Genomic DNA, 12276 nt, shown 5'->3' with positions numbered 1-12276 from the left:
TTGGTTTCAAAACTCATTCTCATTCATTAATTTTTTTTCCTTCCTTTCTCTCTCATAAAATGATTTCTCATTCATTAATTTTTTTTCTCTCTCTCGTATTTCCTCTTTCTCTAACAAATTGTTCCAACAATGAAATCAGATGAATCATGGCCTTGGGTTGGTATAGGAATCAAAACGAGAAGAAAAGTAAATGAATCTTTTTTTGCTCGTTGTTGTTCAAGCAACAAAAGCAGATGAATCTGGCCTTGGGCTGAGCTTTGATGGAAATAAGATTTTCCTTTCATTTCCTCCAAAAAAAAAAAAACAAAGAACCCAAACAAAAGTTGAAGAAACCAAACAAAAAAACAAAGCGAAGCAAAGAGATGATCTTTCAAGAAAATGGGATCATATTTTTCTATGAGACCAATAAAAAGGAGAAAAAAACCAAAAGGGCAAAACCCAAATACTTCATTAACATCTTGCATTATTCACCAGTAATGTTTTGTCAGGAGGAAATATGAGAGACAAAAAAAAAATGAATGAATGAAAAATCATTTTACGTGACAGAAAGTAAGTAAAAAAAAAAGGAACGAATAAGAAAGGAGTTTTGAAAACAAACAAGTCTTAGTATCACTACTAGTGAGAGTACACATGACATAATATTATTAAAAAGGTTGGAAAAAAGGCATCCATTAAGGGTAGGAGATTTACATTCAATTTAAAGCAAGCAATTTTTTTTTTTGAGAGAATATCTTTAATTTTGAGACAATATGAAACACCCTTAATTTTTTATGTAAATTAAGTAAACTAAAGACAATTTATGAAATATGTGAAGTCTTGAGGACCTTGTGATAGGATGTGTAAGCCAAGTGTTTGAGAGTGCATATATTGACACTTAGGCAAAATTTTGAGAAAATATGTGATAAATCTCATAGTTTGAGGTTTTGATCTAAGTTTGATGTTATGTTTGTGAATTTATGTATATGAGATTAAGTTAAATAAATGATTTGATGTGTGATATTAACAAAGAATGATTTTGGGAGTGTTAAACTTAGATTTTTGGAAGCTCAAAACTGCTTACAGAGGAAAATGTATCGACATCTCCCCTCATGTATCGATACGTATCGATACATTCTTGATAAAAAGAACAATATGAGGTGCTTTGGAAGAATTCTATCGATACATTTAAGGATGTATCGATAAATTTGGAAATTTGATAAACATGAATAAATACATTACCTTAATGCATCTATACATTTGAAGCAAAAAGCACTTAGGGAAAAAAGTATCGATACATTCCCCTCATGTATCAATACATGGTTGGGCAATGAGCATTTTACCTTAAATGTATCAATACATTACCTCGATGTATTGATACATTTACTTGAAATTAGGACAGATGTATCGAGATATTGTCAAATGTATTGATACATCACTAAGGAAAGGTAAAAAAATTGTCAAATTTTCATGTAAGTGCACATTGTCACAAATAAGTAATATACTAATGAAGTAGAGTATTGTTCCCATGGAGATTTGTTCCTAAATCTTTACTAAGTACTAAAATTTATGACAAATTAATCATATTATTGTAACTAAAATTTTCAAAAAACTAATTAAAACAAGCATTAAGTTAACTAATTGAAATTAAAATTACTTGGGAAAAGGCAATAGACTAAAATTTAAGATTATGGGTTCATTCAACACTTCATCTGATACCAGCATCTCTTCTTATTTACAGTCATAGATAGTTCTACTAACTTAAAATCCAAATATATGTACAAGTCTCCGTCGAGATACTTGTATAAATACCTAACTTAATTAAGTCACTATATATCTATAGGAATCAATTAAATAAGGTTTATTAAGCTAGTGTTTTAACTTGGCTATGTATGGTAATTGGCGTATGTTTACCCAAATTGCGAATCAGATCACCGAAGTAACATGAACATACACTATTCAAATCTTAGTCCAATCTAAAATCTCTTTGTCAAATCTTAATTAAATTTACAAATAAGTTACTATTTGCTAGACAATCAAAAGTATTAAAAACATATTTGAATAAGCAAAACTATACCCATTCATAATAAATAAAAGAGAAACTACTATTCAAACTACATGTTGAAATCCACCACAATCCTAGCAAGATAAATTAGCTCATAATAACTAATAAAAACAACATCCAAAGAAATTTAGCCATGAATTCAAGTAAAAAAAAAAAAAGAAACACAAAAGTAGAGAAAGAAACTAATTATTGAAGCTTTATGATCTCAAATTCTCTTGTTTTCATGTTTTGTTCTTGACTTCTTTTCTCCAAAGTAGTTGTTTGCTACCTTTCCCTTAAAACCTTTGAAAAATGTCCCTTAAATAGGCTCCAAGTAACCTAAATTCAAAAAATCTTATCAAATTTTTATTTTTGGAAAATCGTCTGGCACCGCTGCCATATTTCTTGGCTCCACGGTGTTGAATTTTTGCTACAGTAACATCACAACGCTCTAGCCTCGAAAAAATGTACCGTGCACTTCCTTTCACCAGTATTGCAGCCTTGTTCTCCTTAATGCTAAGACCTTGGCTTCCTTGGCGCTGCAACCTTGAGTAACTTAAGTCCTCGGCCATCTCCACATGCTGCCTTGTGCAAAATTGCAGCAGTAGAGCATATTCCAATGTAATTTTTACTTTGATATGATCCGAACTGGGTCAAGTGGTAAATATGAAAAGTTTAGCCATGTCTCTTAGCTTTTCAATGGGTCAAGAATCACATCAATTGGACTCTTTGAGTGAAATATATACTCCAAATATCACATCATGTTCAGTCCATGCATACTACTGCAGTGCTCCGACTTAGACAAATATTTTGACCATGATCCAATCAGAATTGGATGAATTGGTAAAAATAAAAGTTGTAGCCCTTCTATGCAGCATTCTAGGAGTTAAGCAATTACCTCATTTTGAGTTATGTACAAATAGATATGGTTAAAATACCAAAATATATACAAATAAAGTTATCACCATACTTACACAGATTTTTCATTAAATGAGCCTTTTTCATCAAATTTCTTACAAAAGAAATAAAAGAAATTAGAAATAGCTACTCTTAAACAAATTTTTAAAAAATAACATAAAATTAAACTAAAATAACTTAAATTGACTAGTCAATATATAATCAAACTTAAACTAGAAAAACACCTAAAATGCTAAAATTCAAACCTAAAATCTCAAAGATCTAGCTACTTATGGCCCCAAAATATGTTAAAATAACTCTATATACTAGAGTTATCAAACAATAAAAAGGGGTTTTGAGCCATTTCTACCCCATCTCACTCTTATCTCTTTCTTTCCCTTTCTTTCTCTAGAAAACTCAAAACCCTAACCCTAAAATTGATTTTTAAAGTTATTTGATGTTGTTTGGAGCTTAGGAAACCATCCTGGAGGTAAAATTTAATGTTTTTACTATTTTTTTTTCATTTAATTGGCTAATAATTTCAAAATATGACTTTTTTTTAGATTTGGTAATTTTCCCTCTTTGGCTTGGATTGGAGAATTTAGAGCTAACACTCATGCAATCCATATTCTATGGTATGGGTTTAGCTTGCTAAAGAAGGATTTGCGCTTAAATAATTGGATTAGGAATGTTGGGTGACGGTTGATCATGCATCAAATACAAAAAAAAATGTAGTGAAAATAAATTTAAAAATTAAAGTACGTCTCATCATTCTAGGATCTTTTTCATGCCAAATTGAGTACATAATTAAATTAAAAATAAAATATATATGATCATATCATGTTTACTTAAATAACAAAGGTTAATGAATTTTTTGTTAAACCACCAAATTAGCCTTCAAAAAGTCAACCACTTCAGCATGGCTGTTGCAAACCAAAACTATCTAAAAAATCCTTGTGTAGCCTTTTATGGTGATCCATACTAATGAATTAGAAAATCCTTCTTTAAGGATTGGGAGTGCTATGTCTTGACAAAGTTCTAGCAAAGATGAGTTTCATAAACTCATAATCCGCACAAAATTTTGGGGCTGAACACATAAAAGAAATCAAGTATATAAAAAACTATTTTTTCTTCACATAAGAAGCAACAAGGCAAAAAGAATTTCTAATGTGCCGTTCTCTTAATTTTTTAGCCATTCTCTCTCATTTTGTTTAGAGGCTATAGCAAGGTATTTATATCTTGGATTAATTTTAAACCATAATTATAAAGCTATTTTGTAATTGCCAATTAATTTAGTAATTTGATTAAACAATTTAATTAAGTCCTTAATAAGCCCTGTTAACTTAATTGTTTAATTTAATCAATTAGGCCCAATAACTTAATTAAGTAATTTAATTAATTAAGCCCAACAATTTAATTAAACAATTTTAATCAATTAGGCCTAATGACTTAATTAAACAATTTTAATCAACTAGGCCCAATGACTTAATTAAACAATGTAATTAATTAGGTACAACTTAATTAAACAATTTTAATCAAGTGCTTGAGAAGCTCAAAACTTCTAATTTGATTAAGTCCAACTTAATCACCTCTCCCATTTCATTTTCAACATTCATTTTAGGTGTTTGACCAGTAGGCTTCTGACATGTTGGCAATGAACTCAACATATAATTCTTAAGCTAAACTTAGAATTAGATAAATTTAAATTACTTTAACTTTATCATTAATCAAGTCAACTACCTAGAGTTCATAGACCAAGATTGGGATCTAGCATTCCATCATGGCCACCTAAATGTTAAAAGAGTCAAGATGGTTTGACTCAACCTTTCAGTGATCAGCCTTTCAATGTAATTCATTCCCTTATCATATATCCTGGGGATGATAAAAGCATGGTGCGGTGTCTACTCTTATTGATCTCCATATTCATTCTTAAAGTTTGATCATCAGTTCCATAAAGACTTATGAAACTCCTTTCATAATCTTTAAGTCGCCTTGGCTAAGGACTTCAATAAGCTAATATCATCTAAGAACAGTTAAGATATGTCCCTTGAATCACTTAGGGTGATGATTCCTATCTTGACCACTTATTTGCCTTCACATGCTTCATGCTATACCCAAAAGCATTTTGTTTTGGCATCCTTGGTTAAGTACTTGTAGGGATGAAATCAAAGCATAGCATTCCACACATACGATAACTTGGTGCCTTAAGTCTAGGGAGTATTTACCCAACTGACACATGAGAAGTATTGCATAGACACTTGAGTGAAACACCAAATGCACTTCTCATGGCAAGTCAAGGTCAGTGAACTTGTTATTCTAAGTAAGCACCTATATTCTAGATCCAAGTATCTCTATACTTCAATCTATGAGATTGATTGCTTACTTCCAAAGTAAAGAGCATAGAATATACTAGTCTCTAAGCATCATTAATGTCCAATCTCAATGATACATTGTTCAAGAATATTTTGAGATTATGCTTTGATGCATAAAGATCTCATAACCGTAACCCATTACAATTCCTTTGCAAGGCATATTAATCTCATGGACTTCATCCAATTAGACTTATAACTCATTAGAATTGATGTCTTATTGATGAAGGAAAACCTTTAATCATTCAACATGAATTCTATTGTTACATGATTAGAATCAAGGCTTAACCAATCTTAATTGGCTGTAGGGCTCATCCCAACAAGCAACTTAATCCATTGAAATAAGTCTGAAGAGAGAAAGAGGATTCGGATGAAGTGTTTGTAACACCTCGTACCCTCGTATAGAAGTCAATATGACCTTATCGATAGGACGAGTGTCAATTGATGCTAATTTAAGTGCGAAAGAGCAAAGATGGGTAGAAAAGAATATTTTAGAATAAAATAGTCCATACGCGAGAGAATAATAATAAAATGATAATATTTTATCTAAAATGAATTAGTAAGTCAAAAATGTAATTAGAAAGTGAACTGAGACAAAGTGGGACACTTTAAGACCCAAGGAGACAAGTGGTGAATTTGAAAATAAAATATGATTTTATTAATAAAATAATATTAAAAATATTAATATTTTATCTGTTGTTAAAATTAGTCATGAATGAGGTGTTAGTGTGAGCCCTACAAGCCAATCGATTTTGTGCTTATAAAACACTACATTAATTAGTCATATTTCATGTGAAATACATTATGGATATTTTATATAATGTATAAGGTATTTCTTTATTCATGAGTTTATTTATAAAAAGTTATGAGAGACTTATGCAGATAAAGTCCTTGGAACATAATGGCATTGCAAAGAAATTATAAAGGTTATAATTATGAGATTCTTATGCATCAATGCCTTATTCCTAAATATGTTCCTGATCATTGTATTGTCAAGAATAAGGGCATTGACAATGCTCAAAGGCCAGCACATGTTAATCCTCTTTACGTTAGAAGTAAGCAGTTGATCTCATAGGTTAAAGTATGCAAGATACTTGGGGATAGTATGTGGGTGCTTGTTATGGAATAAGTTCACTCAACATAACTTACTATGAGAATTTCATTTGGTATTTCACTCAAATGTCTATAGAAATACTTTCATGTGTTAGTAGTGTAAGTAATCTATAGACTTGTGATACCAAATCATCTTGTATGTGAATCGTCATGCTTTGATTTCACCTCTACAAGTCTGGAGATGACCAGATGCTTAAACAAGGCGCTTTTAGGTATGACGTGAAGCAGGCGAAGATGAATGAGTAGTTTAGAGAGGATTCATCGCCCTATGTGATTTGAAAGAGACATATCTCATTTGCTCCTATCTTTTATTGATTAAAAGTACTTGGCTAAGGCAATCTTGATAGGTCAATATAGAAGTTACAAGATTAATACGGATAAGTTAGAAAGTAGACACCGAGCTAGGCTTTCTATCTATTTGGGATATATGATGAAAGGATCGAATTACACTAAGATACTGTATACTGAAAGGTTAGTTAAATCATATTAACTCTCCTAACATTTGGGTGGTCATGATGTATTGCTAGATGCCACTCATGATCTATGAATATGAATATAAATTCTTAATTGAATTAATTTATATTTATTGACGACGTCTTGAGAACCTAATAGGTCACACACATAAGGTGAATTGTCGAAATTAATTTGAGTTCAATTGGATGTGATCTACTCAATTTTATAAAGGCTTAATCCAATTAAGTATTGGGGTAAATCAAATATGATTTGATGGAGTATTAAATAAAGGCCCGATTAACCCAAGACATTTTATAATCCTTGTTCGATATAAAGTAGGTCAATTCACTCTATAAAAGAACCCATTAGCCGCCTTTTGTATAGATAGAAGAGTTCTATTTTATTTTCTTATGTGTTAAGATAAGATCACAGCCAAAAAACAAAAAGAAACACAAAGGGAGCTCAAAAGTTGAGAGTTTGCTAGCACAAACTTTGGCTTAGGGATTCACACACTCTTAGTGAAGAGATTTTGGTAAATCACTGTGTCGATTACCATTAGAGGTACAACAACTATGCTGTTATGATTTGATAAGTCCTAGTTGGTGTACAAATGTTAAAATGAAAAGCCAAGGAGGACTCCACCAAAGAAAGAAGACTTTCAAGTATGTCAAAATTTCTCTTATGGTTTTTCTAGATTAGTTTCAATTAAAGTAATCCATAGCTTAAGGGATTAAAATTTTAATAATATTTTGCTGCGTATGAGTCCTTTTAGCATGATTTAAATCCCTAGCAAGAGGACTATATGGCTAATCTAAGTGGGGGAAAAGAAATAAGAAAGAATTTTGTAGAAAAACAACATAAGTTGGGCTCATGTGCCTTCATTAAATAAAGCAAGAGAGGGTAAGTATATATTTAAATATTATGGTGACACCTTGGTGAAGTATGAATTTGATATTTTATTTGTACAAGTGTAAAGGAAGAAAAATAGAAGAAAATTAGAATTAAAGGAAAGATGGGAGGACCTAATTGAAATGAATAAGAAATTAAGGGGTGAAATTGTAAATAATAAAAAGTAAAGGTGTAAAGTTATACTTATGAACAAGTTGAAGGACCAAATTGTAACTTATTAAATGTTTAAAGGACCAAATCGAAAAGGATGAAAATTTTAGAGGGTTAAATGGTAAATAAAGAAAAAATTGGGGACTTATGTGTAATTTCACCATTTTAAGTTAAATGGAAATTAACTAACCAACGAAAATTAGATTATGTGGGAGGATAGAATGTGCATGTGACATATACTATCACATGCAAAGATAAGCATGCAAGATTGTACTTGTAGTGGGGTACATGTGGGACCCTCACCATGTGACAAACAAAAAGGCATCAGATAAAATGAATAAGATAACACATGCATGTGGATTTTTAACTTAAAAGAATGCATGGAAGATTTATGCATAATGGACTCTTGATGACAATTAGACTGTAAAAGGAGAAAATATAGTTGCATGTAATGTCATTGGCCAAAGAGAAAGTCAAATGGAAATCAAAGTGGGAAAGTTGCATGAAAGACAATTAGGCACAAATAAGGTGGGATTAAGTGGAAATGAATTAAAGAATGGATATGGATAGTAAGGAAGATTTCTAACCAATGTGGAAAAAAAGAAATTGGTGCATGAAACCTATTGGTTGGCAAAATGCCCAAAAGAAAATAAAAGGCAAATGTGTGCATAAAATTTGATCGGTTAAATGGGTGACCATATAAATACCAAGTTTCAAGAGTAAAGAGAAAAGGGAATTGGCCTGAAGAAGTTGAGAGAATCGCCATTGAGAGAGGAAAAGAAAGAAGAAATTGCTTTGAGAGCTCCACTCGAGAGGAAGAAAAGAGAAAGAAAAGAGAAGAAAATAGAGGAAATGGAGGGAGGCTCGAGTTTATAAGGATTCAAGAGAAATCGTGGGTTTCCTACTTCTTCCTTGTTGAGCCTTGATGCTTACTTACCAGTCAAAGTATAGATTGAAAGCTTGAAAGAGATGTGTGGCTTGGTTTCAAGAATCCAAGAGAGGAAAGGTAAAAATTATGATTTTAGCTTGAAAATTCTTTGAAAATGGTTTGGTAATCATAAGAACTATATTGTTGCAGCAAAGAAAAGCTTGATTAGAGAGGATTTAGTGATATGCAAGCCATCAAACTCTTAGATGGATGATGGATTCAAAGTTATTTGGAAGGTAAGCATGCATTGTGGGTATATTATAGTACATTAGGTTCAGTTAGTTGAAAATTAGTGGTTACATGTTAGAGTAATTATAAAAATAAAGATGAACAATGTGGATATTGATTAAGAATTCTTAGTTAAGATGCTGCCCATGTATAATTGTCTTTATGCATAAAATTGGAAATAATGTGCCCGGTCAAGTATAGTGAAAAATAATTATTTGAAATGTGGATAGTTCTTGAAAATGAAAAGAACTAAAAATTTGATACATATGGCAGCAAATGTGAGCTAAATTGGAATGGTAAATACTAAGTATATTAAGCTTGGTTTATTGCTAGGAACTGTGCAAGTGAAAAAGGATTACTGTGGTGATTAACTGGAAGAGGAAACGGGTGACCAGCAAGCTAATTTAATTTGAAACGTAATCAGATAAGTGGGGAAGTACTATCCCATCATTGTAAGGTGAGTAAGGGGTATCTATTTCAAAAGATTCCATACTATATCATGTTATATGTATAGTAACTTGTCAATGATTTATTCAGTGTCTTTGTGGAAAGCATGTGTCGCTAGGAAATGATAAGTGATTTCATAAGTGATTTGTGATTTAAATACTTGGTTTGGAACAATTTATGCACTACTTTTGTGGAAAACATGAGCTGGTAGAAACCATAGGTAATTGTGGATACAAAGTGATTTGGAATTTATTGCGTAGACTATATATATATACATATATGTAAAGTGTTTTAGAAGCCGAGAAACAAGCCCTTTTGCAATGTTTTGCATCAAAATCGTTCCTTGAATCTTTGTGAAGTGTGCATAGTTGATTGCACTTAATAAATGGCTTAAATTTTATTTCTAATGAGCCGGTTTTAGTTTGAACTTTATGCAAATGTTTACACCATGGATTTTAATGTGAAAAGCAATTTTGAAAGGTTATCGAGCCTTGTTTTCAAATGATTTAAGGAAGAACTCTTGAAAACCTTGATTTGGTTTTGAAAACAGTTTTGATAAACCAAGAGCATCGAGAGTAGGTTGAATGTCACATAGGGATTGTGTGACGCTTGTGCACAAGTGAGCTTTAACTAGAGAACCTTTAGGTAGCCGATGGACTGTTAGAAATGGATATGTCATGGTCTGTTATTTATACACGTGTCAAGGCCATGGGTTGATATACGTGGCTAGGCCACAAGTTGATATACGCGGTTGCAACCACATGATTTCTCTGATGTCGGCCAACATCGTCTAGACTACCATGGTTGTGGGAATCCGGTGGAAGAGGGCCTCCCAAATGTTATTACGTGGAAGAGGGTCCACGGGTTGATTATCTCTGATTACCTACTCGAGAGCCTTGAGAGTTTTTAGACTAGTATTCTTTTGCATCGTGGAGAGATAATATTTTTCCTCGGCTCCCCTATTTAATTGAAAGCTTTCAGTGCTTTATATGTTGATCATGAGTTGATATATGTGAATGTACATGATTATTTTTACATTGCACACATTTTGGGAGCATGCATGCTTTTATATGGCTATTGGTATTTTTGAAGGAAATGAATGATTTTGATGATTGAAATCTATCTTACTATGCTTTGATTTCAGCATTGTTTCCCAAGGAAAGTATTGCACTACGATTCTTACGAAATTATTTTTACAAGGCACAAACACCTTATTTGTTATTTGAATTTATAAGGTTATCGTTTTATACTTTGGTTTTATTATTCAAAAAGTTCTGCTCTAAGCCTGTTTCCCATCTACGCTTTGTTCACGGAGCCGATGATCACTGAGCCTATGAGACTCATCCCTTTATTTCTTCTTTTGCATATAGTGATCAGCGTAAAGTGCATTGATCGGTATATATTATCCACCGCGGATAGGTAAAGGCATCTCATAGCACCTTATTCTAAGTTGCTTCACTACTAGAGGTTGAGTCATTCATAGCATATATTGTTTGTAAATAGTGTTAATGCAAATGTACATTTGGAGATTGAAAACCTTGATGTATTTTTACAAGTATGAGAAATAAAAGTTAATTCGATTTATAACAACTTTTGTTCAAATCATACTACAAAGAGTTATATGGTTCAATGCAATTACATAGATTAGTGGAATGAATAGAACGTATGAACAAAAGTTTCAATTAAGGCTTGTTCAGGACTTGGTGGGTTCTCTTGTAAGACTCAGACACAGGTAGCAATCAAGGAGTGGTCGTTACAGTGTTGAGGGATATCATAATTCTAGGCTTTTAATCAATTGATTTTCTAGTGAATTTTGCTTTTCAATTATTAGTTTTAATTTATTAACTTAATTTGGTTTTTAAATAATCTTTTAATTTTGACTACGTGGATAAAATTAGTTTACCACAATTTTAGTACTTAGCTGAAGTTGATGCACTTCCCAATGGGATTAGACACTTACTTTTGTATTACTTGTTGCGATACGTGCACTTGCATGAGGAAAATCAATATCAAGTTTTTGGCACTATTTTTGAAGAATTGTTTCTTGCTTTTTGCTAATATTAATACCAAGCAAACTAGGTCTTAATTTTTTTTCTCTATTTTAGGTTCTTTCAGTCATTATATGTAAAGAATAAAAAGTTTGGAAATTTTACCTCTTGATCCAAAAATTGAGAAACTTTTCAAAGCCTTTGGAGAGAAAATTTACAAACTTCAACTCACATAAAACTAATGGCTAAACAAGGGAGCAGCAAATTCAATAGTAATTAGGGGAGGATAATTGATCTTTGAGAGATTATGTTGTTCCGTTAGTGCAAGGATTGCATTCGAGCATTTGGAATGGTTTGAGGGTCTACCTAATGATGACCCAATGCTCACATTCCAAACTTTAGTATAGTTTAAGGGTCTACCTAATGATGACCCAAATGCTCACATTCCAAACTTTATGAGGAATGATATTACTTGTTTCATGCAACTTGACTGTGAATCATTGTACAAGGTTTGGGAGAGATACAAGGATTTACTTTAACGCTGCCCTCATCATGGTTTACCAAAGTGTTTTTAGGTACAAACATTTTATAATGGTTTAATTGGTCATATTTAAACTACTAGTGATGTAGCAGCTGGAGGAGCTTTAATGGCGAAGTCTATTTATGAGGCATATGATTTATTGGCAAAAATGGCATCAAATAATTATTAATGGCCATCTGAGAAAGCAATGACTAGAAGAGTAGCTAGTGTTCATGAGCTTGATGTTATCTATG

The 12276-nt window shown here is 31.9% G+C and overlaps 1 non-coding gene across 1 annotated transcript; it reads right to left on the bottom strand.

Annotated features, from left to right (window-relative positions):
- Positions 1–11950: 11950 nt before the first annotated feature.
- Positions 11951–12061, bottom strand: LOC149526773 (small nucleolar RNA R71). The gene has a single exon (XR_016351656.1). It is a non-coding gene; the product is annotated as a small nucleolar RNA R71 (small nucleolar RNA).
- Between the last annotated feature and the right edge of the window lie 215 nt (positions 12062–12276).

The sequence above is a fragment of the Theobroma umbraticum genome, unplaced genomic scaffold (assembly GCF_002168275.2).
Source record: "Theobroma umbraticum cultivar Fairchild unplaced genomic scaffold, ASM216827v3 scaffold_146.0, whole genome shotgun sequence".
NCBI lineage: Eukaryota > Viridiplantae > Streptophyta > Magnoliopsida > Malvales > Malvaceae > Theobroma > Theobroma umbraticum.
Note: the sequence above shows the minus strand (reverse complement) of the source record. Positions and strands in the feature narration are given on the sequence as shown.